A 15,833-nucleotide genomic window follows, 5' to 3' on the forward strand; every position below is an offset into this window, starting at 1 on the left:
CTTGGGTGCGCACGGTGCGCATGCGCTGCGGCGCCGCTGTGGGGAGGTGTCTTTGGTGGTGTCCCGTCGTCCTGGTTGCGTGCCCAGTCTCGTGACCGGAGCACGTGACCGGGCGGCGTGCACACTGAACGCCGTCCCCGCGGTGTGGCCGCATCATGGCACCGATGCGCCGGGTTACAAGTGTCATAGTGCGCACGGCGCGCATGCGCTGCGGCGCTGCTGTGGGGAGGTGCCTCTTGTGATGCTCAGTCGTCCTGGTTACGTGCCCGGTCACGTGACCGGAGCACGTGACCGGATGGCGTGCACACTGAGCGCCGTCCCCGCGGTGATGCCGCATCATGACGCCGATGCGCCGCGTCACAGGTGTTTTACATCCACACATGAGGGGGACTATATATATAAGGGCTTCAGCAGACAGGCCTCTGTACCTCCTGACGAAGCTGCCGTTGCAGCGAAACGCGCGTCGAGGTGTGCCTAGTCTGTACGGCTCCCTTCTTTTGGGCTCCATTATGTCTACAGGTATGTGTGACTGCTATATCGTTATCTCCATGTGATTTTGTTATCTGATGTGGAATTGTTCATATATATACTGCATATATATTGCAGGTTAGCCGCACTTCCAGTACTATTTATGAGCCTGTCTGTTTACATGATACCCACACATCTGTGGTAGCTATTCTATATAAGTTATTATGCAAGGGAGTCGGATCAGTCTTGTGCTTCTGCTATGACCCTGTATCTATGGTATATCATATCTCACCAGTTTGTTATACTGTCTTATATGTATTTTTTATAGATTTGTTCTAATAAAGTGTTTGGTGTTTTTATCATTGATCCAGTGTCTTCATGGGTTCTCCATTGGTTTAACATGCCGTCCCCAGAGCCTGGAGACAAGGAGGAAGCCATATTTCCCCCAGAGGTGACAGTGGCATAACTCCTGATGGGTGCTGCCACCACAGGGGGGCAACTGGACCAGTGACCATATCAACTCCAACAGTATCACTATTTCACTAACCCCCCACCCTCCACCACACCAGCAACCACACCAGAAGACAAAGAATTTTCCTCATTCATACCCACCACCACATTCACTCGTGCTGGACCAATGACAACAGGGGGTGACATTTGACCTCTGCATCATCAGACCCAAGGGGCTCAGTATCCTCCACAGAACTAAAAGCAACCTCACCCCTGGTCTTATGTGTGCCCTCCTCCTCATCAGTTGATATTTTCTGCTGCTACACTGTTGCTACCTGGCGCCTATGATTTTTTGCTGCTGTGAGGCACCATTGATCCTTTATATCAGGATCTTACTGACCAGCGGTGCCAACACAGAACAGGACTCTGGGAGGACCGGAACTCCCAGCCGCAGCAACAACCTCACACTGCCACAGATTCTCAACTAAGTGATCAGCGGCAACAACATTCAGGGGCATCGAGGCTACGGGAGCTGACCCCTGACAGTGGGCCACTCCCCCTCCCACTGAGGAGCGCACCACAGTATCATGGCCTGACGGTTCGCCCTTCACCGGGCCATTCTCACTGTGCAGCCTCTAGGTTGGTGCACCTCCTGCTACGTCCCCGCTACTACAAGTAAAGATGGAGCTCTGTGCCTCACTACCATGCTCTGTACTCTACCCGCACCGTTGCACCGGATCCACAGCAGAACCTGGGCTGGGCTGGGAAACGGGGCTTATACATAGAGCTGACCCTGCAGCTGACTCAGGGGGTACAAGGAGGGGGGGCATACACATAGCTTACCGCTTCCTGCAGCTTTGGCTTGATGATCTTCTTTGCCTTAGTCTTCTGGCCCCCAGGTGACTCCTCTGGTAAATCATCCCCAAGATGGAAATTCTGAAGGCACACTGGGGACTCCAGGAGCTTAATCTCTGCCATTAGCGCCCCTCCCTGGCTGCTGTTGTCACTGTCATCCCCAGAGCCAGCAGAACTGTGCCCAGATGCCAATGTCACCTGTCCTGCAGAGAGCTTACTGCACATGGCCTGCAGGTGACTTTGCAGGCCGCCAGAAGGGGCTTCCTGCTGGTCTTCATCCTCCTCATCATCATCATCATCCACCTGGCTCTCAAACTGCAGCCCCATCTGCTTTTGCTTTCTGGTATCAGCCATAACTCTGAATCGGTCTTCATTCGGTAGTATTTCTTTAAATGGTACCCTTTTTTCTCTAATAAAAGCTTTCCTCACTTCAAGCTCATGAATTTCAAGCTTAAGCCTCTTTACCTCTGCCTGGAGATGATTCTTCTGGAGTCACTGTATGCATACATTACATTACTTATCTTGTAATTATCCTGACTTAAATTTACTATTATACTCCAGAGCTGCACTCACTATTCTGCTGGTGGAGTCACTGTGTATATACATTACTTATACATGTACTAATCCTGAGTTACGAACGGTAATACACTTCAGAGCTGCGCTCACTGTTATGTTGATGCAGTCACTGTGTACACATTACATTATTTATCCTGTACTGATCATGAATTACATCCTGTTTTATACTCCAGAGCTGCCCTCACTAATCTGGTGGTGGAGTCACTGTGTTCTTACATTACATGTACTGATCCTGAGTTACAGTACATCCTATCTTATCCTCAAGAGTCACATTCACTATTCTGCAGATGAAGTCACTGTGTACATACTGTCATACAGCATTCACAATTCTGTAGGTTTCAAAATTAACATCTCTTATTTGATGGGTCACTAACTGTATAGAAGCTAGTCTGGTGATTTGTATTCTAGTGTGAACCATGCTGCAAGGGTTGATTGGTAATATACGGTAATATAAGAAATAGGAACAGTCCCACTGTATTATGGGAGTTCACCTAAGCTTTCATGGTTGTGACTTACAACAAATTTGTTGAATGTTTTCAATAGAAATCAGAAATCATGTTGGTTGTTTGTGATTTACCAGAGCTTTTCTGATAATTATTAGGCTTGGCAAGTTGAAGTGCTTCGTTTGTACTTTTCGTATAGCGCTACAATTCTTGGGTATACGGAAATGGTAATATAAAACATGAATGTTTCTAACAGGGATCAAAGAACACATGAGGTGGAATAGAAAAAGCATTGCACTGACTGCTGGCCGTAAAGTGAAAGCAGAGCACAGCCACAGCGGTGAGTCACCACTGTGTGACTCACCGCTGTGCTGTGCTTTCACTTTCACTTTACGGCCAGCAGTCAGTGCAGGAACCAGACGGCAAGGGACAGACAGCTGAATGTAAGTATGTACTGTTTGTTTTTTTACGCTGGTAACCAGGGTAAACATCGGGTTACTAAGCGCGGCCCTGCGCTTAGTTACCCGATGTTTACCCTGGTTACCGGGGACCTCGGGATCGTTGGTCGCTGGAGAGCTGTCTGTGTGACAGCTCTCCAGCGACCAAACAGCGACGCTGCAGCGATCCGGATCGTTGTCGGTATCGCTGCAGCGTCGCTAAGTGTGACGGTACCTTAAGGTATGAAAATTAGTGTTGAGCATTCCGATACCGCAAGTATCGGGTATCGGCCGATATTTGCGGTATCGGAATTCCGATCCCGAGTTCCGATATTTTTTCGATATCGGGAATCGGGATCGGGATGAATATTTATGTGTAAAATAAAGAATAAAAATAAAAAATATGAATATACTCACCCTCGGATGCGCCCTGGTTGTAACCGCTGCAACCGGCAGTCTCCGTTCCTAAGAATGAGCGAGTGAAGGACCTGTGATGACGTCGCGGCTTGTGATTGGTCGCGTGAGTGGTCACATGAGTGGTCACGTGACCAATCACAAGCCGCGACGTCATCGAAGGTCCTTCACCCGCTCATTCTTAGGAACGGGGGCTGCCGGTTACACTGCTAAGGTCCAGGGTCCATATTTTTTATTTTTATTCTTTATTTTTTACATGAATATGGATCCCAGGGCCTGAAGGAGAGTCTCCTCTCCTTCAGACCCTGGGAACCATTCCAGGATACATTCCGATATTTGTGTCCCATTGACTTGTATTGGTATCGGGTATCGGTATCGGCGATATCCGATATTTTTCAGATATCGGCCGATACAATCCGATACTGATACTTTCAAATATCGGAAAGTATCGCTCAACACTAATGACAATACATTATATCTAATTGCAACATTAACACCAAATTGAACATAATGTAGCAAGCTCACAAATCAAACGCATAGGCGAGAATACAGATATTACAGCGAGGTCTACACAAAGTGGAGCCTCTAAAAACAAACATTATAGTGACTTAAAGCTACTGCATGCTGTGTTGGATTCTCCTATGGCTTTACCTACTAAATCGATTCATCCTCTGATGAAGCTGGGTAAAACGTGCAGTGGGGTACAGAGCTACATACATAACATGGCTCTATATCATTGCCATTTAAGTTTACTTTCGATACTTTTTTAATTGATGTATATATACTTGAGAATTTACTTCAATAAACATGGTTACACTGTTTATATACTGTTTATACCTGATGCCCCTGCCAGAGGGCAAGTGGGAAGAGCCTGAATTGGCGCATCTAATGGATGTGCCATTTTTGGGTGTCTGCAGGCTGATATTTTCAGTCTGGGGAGGTGCCAATATCCATAGCCCCTTACCAGCCTGAGAATACCAGCCCCTGGCTGTCAACTTTAGTGGACGTTTGTCTGGCAAACTGTTGGCCGAACATGAAGTAGAGACCACTTTTTCACACTCGTCGAGTGTATATGTAACAAAAATGCAGCATGCCCTACTTTCTGGACTAGCACATTAACCCCTTACTGACCGGGCCGAATTTTTTAAATCTGACCAGTGTCAATTTATGTGGTAACTAGATTGTGGCCCGATTGTGGATGCGATTCTAACGCATTGGGTATTCTAGAATATGCATGTCCCCGTAGTATATGGACAATGATGATTCCAGAATTCGTGGCAGACTGTGCCCGTCACTGATTGGTCGAGGCAACCTTTATGACATCATCGTCGCCATGGCAACCATTATGACATCTATGTTGATACTGTGCCCGTCGCTGATTGGTCGAGGCAAATTCGCGGCAGACTGTGCCCGTTGCTGATTGGTCGAGGCCGCCACCAATCAGAGACGCGGGATTTCCAGGACAGACAGACAGAAAAACCCTTAGACAATTATATATATAGATAACTCTGGAGCACTTCAACAGATCCCAGTGAATCTGAGACTGTTTTTTCATGACACATTGTACTTTATGATAATGGTAAATTTAGGTCAAAATATTTTCTGTTTAGTTATAAAAAATATCAGAAATTTGACTAAAATGTAAAAGAAATTGCAATTTTTAAACTTTGAATGATTATCCCTTTCTCAAAGATATCCATAAAAAGTGTTGTTTAAAGTTTGCAACAAGCCACCTGGGAGACACACCAAACATGTGGAAGAAGATGCTCTGGTCAGATGAAACCAAAATCGAACTTTTTGGCAACAATGCCAAACAATATGTTTGACGTAAAGGCAACACAGCTCATCATCCTGAACACACCATCCCCACTGTCAAACATGGTAGCGGCAGCATCATGGTTTAGGTCTGCTTTTCTTCAGCAGGGACAAGGAAGATGGTTAAAATTGATGGGAAGATGGATGGAGCCAAATACAGGACCATTCTTGAAGAAAACCTGTTTGAGTCTGCAGAAGACCTGAGACTGGGACGGAGATTTGTATTCCAACAAGACAATGATCCCAAACATAAAGCAAAATCTACAATGGAATGGTTCACAAATAAACGTATCCAGGTGTTAGAATGGCCAAGTCAAAGTCCAGACCTCAATCCAATCGAGAATCTGTGGAAAGAGCTGAAAACGGCTGTTCACAAACGATCTCCATCAAACCTCACTGAGCTCGAGCTTTTTGCCAAGGAAGGATGGGCAAGAATTTCAGTCTCTCGATGTACAAAACTGATAGAGACATACCCCAAGCGACTTGCAGCTGTAATTGCAGCAAAAGGTGGCGCAACAAAGTATTAAGTTAAAGGGACCAAATAATATTGCACGCCCCACTTTTCCATTTTTGAATTTCCACAAATATTTAAAATAACCAATAAATTTTGTTCAACTTCACAATTGTGTTCCACTTGTTGATTCTTCACCAAAAATTTACATTTGGTATGTTTATGTTTGAAGCATGATGTATGTGAAAAGGTTGAAAAGTTCCAGGGAGCCGAATACTTTCGCAAGGCACTGTATCTACATATTTTTTATATGTATGTAAACACAGGAGAGACATGACGGGAGGCCCAAACACACATCCTACAAAGGGGCCCTTTGCAGTTAGTGACCACCTCTGCTTTTGCTCGGCTGTGATGTCTGGATAGCATGGGAAGTGATAATGCTATGTGGATAATATTGACCTTCTATTTTTTGGAGGATTACATCTGATGTAAACAATCTCAAGCATAAATTGATGGGCTGCATGTGTGAAATCCATGGCGATGTCTAATTTATGCCGCTGTAAGGGGGTGGCAGGTCCCCTCAGTTGCGCCCTCTCCTCCTTCCGTATGAACCCCCCATGCACTTTATGTACTGTGATTTAATGTATTATGTTGAGCTGTCTTTGTATGATCTTAATGTAATGAATATGCTGTATTTGTATTGTAATGTGCATGTTCCCTTTAAATGCTAATTCACTGCTGCTTGTATTATAGTTAGGGACAGTGAATGGTTAATGTTGGGGGCTTTGTAAGAACTGCCCAGATACGTTGGCCAGGGCAGACGTTTTTTACAGACGTGGCACTGCCAGACCCCCACGGACGGGTCTGTTGCCCTGGGATAAGGACTGGACAAAAGAACTAAGGACTGCAACACGGGCCCAGGACTCTGAAAGGGCCCCCACTTCTAAAGGTGTAATCCCGGTGCACGGAATTCCTCTAATCTTTGGCTGCTGTGGGTGCAGTTGGAGTGCGTGACAGGGAGAGAGTAGGAAAACCAGTGATGTACTCGTGCTCTTCTTCTTCTTCTTCACCACTGTTCATTAAAGAATATGTTTCCCTGTTGGACAACAGTTGCCTTGGTGTGCTTTGAAACATCTGGACTGCGGTGACCAGAAGAGAAGGTAATTAATCTGTGGGGGAAAACTGCATCACTCCCATATTACATGTACAAGGGGCCAGGGGTGCTCGCTGAACGTTTGCTCAGTGGACTCTGTTGGTGAACTGTACTTCTAAATAGCTCAGCCACAACTACCTCCCCACGGTTACCCTTGTTACACCGTCATGCCTGGTATTTTGCACCACTGACAACAGCGGAATATAGAAACGTGGGGGTGATATTAGGCTGTGCTATTCCCCCAGCTGGTGTTGCAATGCAGAGAACCCAAAATTAGTAAATTATTATTATTATTTATTATTATAGCGCCATTTATTCCATGGCACTTTCCATGTGAGGAGGGGTATACATAATAAAAAAACAAGTACAATAATCTTAATAAATACAAGTCACGACTGGTATAGGAGGAGAGAGGACCCTGCCCACGAGGGCTCACAATCTACAAGGGATGGGTGAGGATACAGTAGGTGAGGGCATAGCTGGTCATGCCGCGGCATGGTGGATCAGTGGTTACTGCAGGTTGTAGGCTTCTTGGAACAGGTAGGTCTTCAAGTTCGTTTGAAGGTTTTTACAGTAGGTGAGAGTCTGATATGTTGTGGTAGAGAGTTCAAGAGTAGGGGGATGCGCGGGAGAAGTCTTGTATGCGATTGTGGAAAGAAGAGATAATAGGGGAGTCGAGAAGGAGATCTTGTGAGTATCAGAGGTTGCGTGCTGGTAGATATGGGGAGACGAGGTCACAGATGTATGAAGGAGACAGGTTGGGGATGGCACAGATGTATGAAGGAGACAGGTTGTGGATGGCTTTGTATGCCATGGTTAGGGTTTTGAACTGGAGTCTTTGGGTAATGGAGAGCCAGTGAAGGGATTGACAGAGAGGAGAGGCCGGGGAATAGCAGGGGGATAGGTGAATTAGTCGGGCAGCAGAGTTTAAGATAAATTGGAGGGGCACGAGAGTGTTAGAGAGAAAGCCACACAGCAGGAGTTTTCAGTAGTCAAGACGGGAGATGATGAGGGCATGCACTAGAGTTTTTGCAGAGTCTAGGTTGAGAATGTGTAATAGGGTGCAGGGTTAAGTATGTCACCACGGAACAGACAGATCAACTGTTGGGGGGAATTTATTAACAGGGACAATATTCTCCTCGCAGAGAGAAAACAGTAGAAAATGAACTGAAAAGATAATGGTGCAAAAATATGCGAGTCAAACAGTATAACATAATTAAGCGGGATTTCTTGAGGAAAAGAACGCTTATCAGTCTGATAAGGACTTGCTTGAAGGGTCGTCTTCTCCAACATAGGCACAGAGAAACAGCGGCACTTGTCGTCCCTCTGTTGTCCGTGGGCTGAGTAGTCTCTAGGAGCCCGCTGCCAGGGGTTTCGGGAGTTAATGTAATATGCACAGGCTCTGAGTCTTTAGCTTTTGCAGCACAGCCTATTGATGCTCAGTCTATTATTAAGCCTCTTATCAGGAATCAGGGGCTCTGCACTGATACCATGGTTACCAGGGGTCATAGAATCTGCATAGCAACTGTCTCTGCACGGGTGTCAAGGTGCCCCTCTCCAGTCACAGCAGAGTTCGCTTTCATGTACTCACAAGATGCAGTCTTTCTGGGCAATCTCCCTTCATTTGTCCTCTGACCTGGAGCCCTCTCTCCTCTCCGAAGCGCAGCTGCGTCATGCCCTGACTGCTGCACACGCTGCTCTGCCACTTGCGCGCGAACCTTTCCCGCTCTCTGCTCGGCTTCCTTCCTGTCCCAGTCTCCAAGTCTGCCCCCCGGGGAACCTGTAGCACAGCTCAATGGTTCCAGGCACAGAGCAGAGAAGGTAACCACCCCCAGACTCTTCTTGTGTTCCACCGCCTTACAAATGTACGGATCCTGGAAATGTTTTTGAGTTGAAGTCAGCAGGAGGTGGAAAGGGCCTGGATATATGGTTTGAATGAGAGATCAGAGTCAAGGATTACACTGAGGCAGCGAGCTTGTGGGACTGGGGAGAGTGGGCAGCCATTTACTTTAATGGATAGGTTTGTTAGGCGAGCCGAGTGAGATGGGGAAAAGATGATGAATGCTGTTTTGTTCATGTTAAGTTTTAGAAATCTAGCAGAGAAGAAGGATGAAATAGCAGACAGACATTGTGGGATTTTGGTTAGTAGGGAGGTTATATCTGGTCCAGAGAGGTAGATCTGTGTGTCATCAGCGTAGAGGTGATTCTGCAAGCTGTGTGATTCTATGAGCTGTCCCAGTCTGAAGGTGCAAATGGAGAAGAGCAGAGACCCTAGGACTGAACCTTGCGGGACTCCGACAGATAGGGGGCGAGGTGAGAAGGTGGTGAATGAGTGGGAGACGCTGAATGTCCGGTCTGTTAGGTATGATGCGATCCAAGATAGGGCCAAGTCTGTGATGCCAAGGGATGAGAGGGTCTGTAGTAATAGGGAGTGGTCCACTGTGTGAAAGGCAGAGGACAGGTCCAGGAGAAGGAGGACAGAGAAGTGTTGCTTGGCTTTGGGAGTCAGCAGGTCATTGGTGACTTTAGTGAGGGCAGTTTCAGTAGAGTTATACAGCTGAAAGCCAGATTGTAAGCGGTCCAAGAGGGAGCAGGAAGAGAGGTGGGAGGACAGTTTGAAATCTACATGCTGTTCCAGTAGTTTTGAGGCAAAAGGGAGAAGTGATATTGGGCAATAGCTAGATATAGAGGATGGGTCAGGAGAGGACTTTTTGAGGATAGGTGTGATTGAGGCATGTTTGAAGCATGAGGGAAAAACACCAGTTGTTATTGATATGTTGAAGAAATATAACAGAAAGCATGGAAAGTCTACTTCTAAAGCAGATAGATGAAGCTGCAACCCATAATGAGGTCCTGGTTATGGGGGACTTTAACTACCCGGATATTAACTGGGAAACAGAAACCTGTGAAACCCATAAAGGCAACAGGTTTCTGCTAATAACCAAGAAAAATTATCTTTCACAATTGGTGCAGAATCCAACCAGAGGAGCAGCACTTTTAGACCTAATACTATCTAATAGACCTGACAGAATAACAAATCTGCAGGTGGTCGGGCATTTAGGAAATAGCGACCACAATATTGTGCAGTTTCACCTGTCTTTCACTAGGGGGACTTGTCAGGGAGTCACAAAAACATTGAACTTTAGGAAGGCAAAGTTTGAACAGCTTAGAGATGCCCTTAATCTGGTAGACTGGGACAATATCCTCAGAAATAAGAATACAGATAATAAATGGGAAATGTTTAAGAACATCCTAAATAGGCAGTGTAAGCGGTTTATACCTTGTGGGAATAAAAGGACTAGAAATAGGAAAAACCCAATGTGGCTAAACAAAGAAGTAAGACAGGCAATTAACAGTAAAAAGAAAGCATTTGCACTACTAAAGCAGGATGGCACCATTGAAGCTCTAAAAAACTATAGGGAGAAAAATACTTTATCTAAAAAACTAATTAAAGCTGCCAAAAAGGAAACAGAGAAGCACATTGCTAAGGAGAGTAAAACTAATCCCAAACTGTTCTTCAACTATATCAATAGTAAAAGAATAAAAACTGAAAATGTAGGCCCCTTAAAAAATAGTGAGGAAAGAATGGTTGTAGATGACGAGGAAAAAGCTAACATATTAAACACCTTCTTCTCCACGGTATTCACGGTGGAAAATGAAATGCTAGGTGAAATCCCAAGAAACAATGAAAACCCTATATTAAGGGTCACCAATCTAACCCAAGAAGAGGTGCGAAACCGGCTAAATAAGATTAAAATAGATAAATCTCCGGGTCCGGATGGCATACACCCACGAGTACTAAGAGAACTAAGTAATGTAATAGATAAACCATTATTTCTTATTTTTAGGGACTCTATAGCGACAGGGTCTGTTCCGCAGGACTGGCGCATAGCAAATGTGGTGCCAATATTCAAAAAGGGCTCTAAAAGTGAACCTGGAAATTATAGGCCAGTAAGTCTAACCTCTATTGTTGGTAAAATATTTGAAGGGTTTCTGAGGGATGTTATTCTGGATTATCTCAATGAGAATAACTGTTTAACTCCATATCAGCATGGGTTTATGAGAAATCGCTCCTGTCAAACCAATCTAATCAGTTTTTATGAAGAGGTAAGCTATAGGCTGGACCACGGTGAGTCATTGGACGTGGTATATCTCGATTTTTCCAAAGCGTTTGATACCGTGCCGCACAAGAGGTTGGTACACAAAATGAGAATGCTTGGTCTGGGGGAAAATGTGTGTAATTGGGTTAGTAACTGGCTTAGTGATAGAAAGCAGAGGGTGGTTATAAATGGTATAGTCTCTAACTGGGTCGCTGTGACCAGTGGGGTACCGCAGGGGTCAGTATTGGGACCTGTTCTCTTCAACATATTCATTAATGATCTGGTAGAAGGTTTACACAGTAAAATATCGATATTTGCAGATGATACAAAACTATGTAAAGCAGTTAATACAAGAGAAGATAGTATTCTGCTACAGATGGATCTGGATAAGTTGGAAACTTGGGCTGAAAGGTGGCAGATGAGGTTTAACAATGATAAATGTAAGGTTATACACATGGGAAGAGGGAATCAATATCACCATTACACACTGAACGGGAAACCACTGGGTAAATCTGACAGGGAGAAGGACTTGGGGATCCTAGTTAATGATAAACTTACCTGGAGCAGCCAGTGCCAGGCAGCAGCTGCCAAGGCAAACAGGATCATGGGGTGCATTAAAAGAGGTCTGGATACACATGATGAGAGCATTATACTGCCTCTGTACAAATCCCTAGTTAGACCGCACATGGAGTACTGTGTCCAGTTTTGGGCACCGGTGCTCAGGAAGGATATAATGGAACTAGAGAGAGTACAAAGGAGGGCAACAAAATTAATAAAGGGGATGGGAGAACTACAATACCCAGATAGATTAGCGAAATTAGGATTATTTAGTCTAGAAAAAAGATGACTGAGGGGCGATCTAATAACCATGTATAAGTATATAAGGGGACAATACAAATATCTCGCTGAGGATCTGTTTATACCAAGGAAGGTGACGGGCACAAGGGGGCATTCTTTGCGTCTGGAGGAGAGAAGCTTTTTCCACCAACATAGAAGAGGATTCTTTACTGTTAGGGCAGTGAGAATCTGGAATTGCTTGCCTGAGGAGGTGGTGATGGCGAACTCAGTCGAGGGGTTCAAGAGAGGCCTGGATGTCTTCCTGGAGCAGAACAATATTGTATCATACAATTATTAGGTTCTGTAGAAGGACGTAGATCTGGGTATTTATTATGATGGAATATAGGCTGAACTGGATGGACAAATGTCTTTTTTCGGCCTTACTAACTATGTTACTATGTTACTAAGAGATGGGTTACAGTTGGGATGAAGACTGTGGTGAGGTTTGGGATGAAGTGGGATGGGATCGGGTCAAGTGCACAGGTGGTGTGATGTGAGCTTGAAAGTAGGGTGGAAAGTTGGTCTTCTATAATGAAGAAGCTGGTTTTGGAGGAGGAGGACTGAATAGTTAGGAATATGGTTTGTGGGGAATGTAGGCCAAAGCTTTCTCTGATGTTATCAATCTTCTGTTTGAAAAATGAAGCAAATGATCAGCTGAGATGAGTGAGGGGGAGGAGGTGCTGGGGAACAAAGGAGAAAATTGAAGGTGTTGAATAGCTGTTTAGGATTGTGAGATAGGGAGGATATGAGAGATGAGAAGTAGGTTTGTTTTGCTGCAGCGAGTGTGGTCTTGAAATTAGTGAGGGACTGTTTGAAGGCAGTGAAGTCCTCGTTGGAGTGTGATCTTTTCCATCTCCGCTCAGCAACCCCGGAAGCCCACCTCAGTTCTTTGGTCAGGCTTGTGTGCTAGGGTTGTCTGTTGAAATAAATAAAGAGTCCAAGAAAAACAGGAGAGCAGCACTACAGATATAGGGGATACACAACAGCAGCAGATTCCCTGGATGGTTGTGTACGGGGCAGCTCTACTCCAGCAACATACCATAAACTCTGTATCTACCTTTGTGGTATTAGAGTCTATAACCATTACCTCCTTCATCCACTCTAAAAAAAAAAGGACAGCATTATCTCCAGTGGTCCTCTGAAAAAGTCTGGCACTGTCGGGTAACTACTCTGAGTTGGGGGTATTATAGGGACATTATACAGTGTTTATATGGGGGGCTTCTTTGGGGCATCATAGACTGTGCTGAAGCATTGTGAGGGCATCATACTGCATGGGTCCATGAAAGTCATGATGCAATACTTGTCCCCTTTTGTTTTGTTATTCAAAGTTTGTAGGTATGGGAATAGAACACCGATTAGTAATTTACCAGTGGTGAAATCTAGATATGTTTTTCAGAAAAAATAGGGGCAAGAACTGCTAAATGGATTTTTTTTCTTAGCTGAGAACAGTTCATCATGTTTCCTGCTTCATAATTACTATGTGATATTGAATTATGTGTTGTTGTTGAGGCATTTGCTATGACTGTATAAGCACTTTAAGTTTCTTTTCCTTTAATAATATATTGGATTCTGCTGACAGTACATGTGATGAGATGCTTTTGCTCGAGCCGCCTGCATCTGCACAGACAAGAAAAGTCGGAATTTATAGTTGTTTGACCAAGATGGTGATTTAAGTGTCAGCCATCGAAATAGTGCCTTTCTCCTACAGCTAAATTGTTTTCTGAACTGTATTTCAGGCTTCAGCATTTATATTAAAATCCTGCAAAAATTGCTGACGGAGGAACAGAACATTTCTCTAATTTTATCCAGAAAGTTTGTGTGATGTTTCTATTTATGTTAATACTTTAAAATAACAAAAGTTCACTGTCAAACACAGCAGAAGGCATGGTGAATGAAGCGCTGCCTCCCTAAAAGAGCTGAAGTAGGATGAAAAAAGTGATACTGAAGGGGTCAGACAACCAACTACAACTCTGCTTTCTAAGCTGTACTCCATATGATTATCAGGACGTGTATATTGAACTACCATAATAACATCAGTAGGCATTAGCGATGAGTAAATTGGTTTGAGGTTTATTCTCTACGAAGTCTAAGCGACTTCAGCAGTAGTAGGCCCTACCTGACCCGGTGAACTTGACAGCATGGGAAAATGTTCAGAAACTTTCCCACGCTAATGAGTTCATGTCCGGTCAGGCGGGGAGGCTGCGCAGGCAGTTTTCATTTATTCCTCTGTGGTTTACAGCCTGGCCTGTAGCATTAGCACCACTCCGGGTTGTAAACTATTTAACCCCTTAAGATGGATTGCTACGTGGGACTTGACTGTACAGCGGACAGGTATGGGATATTACCAAAAACACATGGGCTACTTGCATAGTGAACAAGTCTGTAGAAACCTGTTCACACCACCAAAGAACTTGAAGACACAAAAACGCACAGAGAGGTCAAAAATACTCTGTTGTAAAAAAAAAGTCACAGTAAATAAGCAAGTGCTAGTCAAAAAATGAAAAAATAGAGGGTATTTAGTTAATACGTTTTTCTGCAAAAAAAATGCATGTTAAGCTGTTCCACCAATCGCCAAGGTATACCCATAATAGAGCAGTCCTATCTAATGTATATAATCCCTATCTGATGTATTTAAAAACCTGATCATCTGTATAGTACCTGTATAAGCAGGGTTAAGAGAGAGAAAAAATATACATATGGACATGCAGGATGGAACAGCAACAATGCAAATGACCCAGGTATGGGATATTGTTGCTTTTTTTATTGTGGACTTTTTCACAGAAGAACGATTGCTTTGCTTGGATTGAGAGTGTAATAAAGATATTAAACCTGTATGTTTCATTATTTCATTAAAAGACTTTATTCTTAATTTGTGTGTATTTTTAACCCTTTCATACTATTGGATTAATAACGGATAGGTGTCTTATTGACACCTCTCCATTATTAGCCAGGCTTAATGTCACCTTACAATAGCAATTGTAGCAGATTTTTTTTTTTTTGCGAGAGGGGGCCAATAACCATGCTCCCTCTCTCGGCTATTAATATCTGCCCTCAGTCACTGGCTTTCCCTCTCTGGTGGAGACAATTACGTGGGAGCCCACGCCAGTTTTTTTCCGTGAATTAATCCTTTAATTTAACACCTACAGCTCCAAAAGTTTACACACACACACTACTAACATTATTAGTCAGGGACATATATAAATCTAACTGACATGCAATGGTTTACTGTATGTAAAACATGCCTCATATCCTGTCAGGTTCTGCAATGATTTTACAGAACCCGACAATTTAATTATCGGCTATTCTGCTATGTAACTCTCTATGAAATATAAAGATATATATATGTGTGTCAATGACAGATTATATATACAGTGGGGCAAAAAAGTATTTAGTCAGTCAGCAATAGTGCAAGTTCCACCACTTAAAAAGATGAGAGGCGTCTGTAATTTACATCATAGGTAGACCTCAACTATGGGAGACAAACTGAGAAGAAAAAATCCAGAAAATCACATTGTCTGTTTTTTTAACATTTTATTTGCATATTATGGTGGAAAATAAGTATTTGGTCAGAAACAAACAATCAAGATTTCTGGCTCTCACAGACCTGTAACTTCTTCATTAAGAGTCTCCTCTTTCCTCCACTCATCACCTGTAGTAATGGCACCTGTTTAAACTTGTTATCAGTATAAAAAGACACCTGTGCACACCCTCAAACAGTCTGACTCCAAACTCCACTATGGTGAAGACCAAAGAGCTGTCAAAGGACACCAGAAACAAAATTGTAGCCCTGCACCAGGCTGGGAAGACTGAATCTGCAATAGCCAACCAGCTTGG

Source organism: Ranitomeya imitator, chromosome 2 (genome assembly GCF_032444005.1).
Source record: "Ranitomeya imitator isolate aRanImi1 chromosome 2, aRanImi1.pri, whole genome shotgun sequence".
NCBI lineage: Eukaryota > Metazoa > Chordata > Amphibia > Anura > Dendrobatidae > Ranitomeya > Ranitomeya imitator.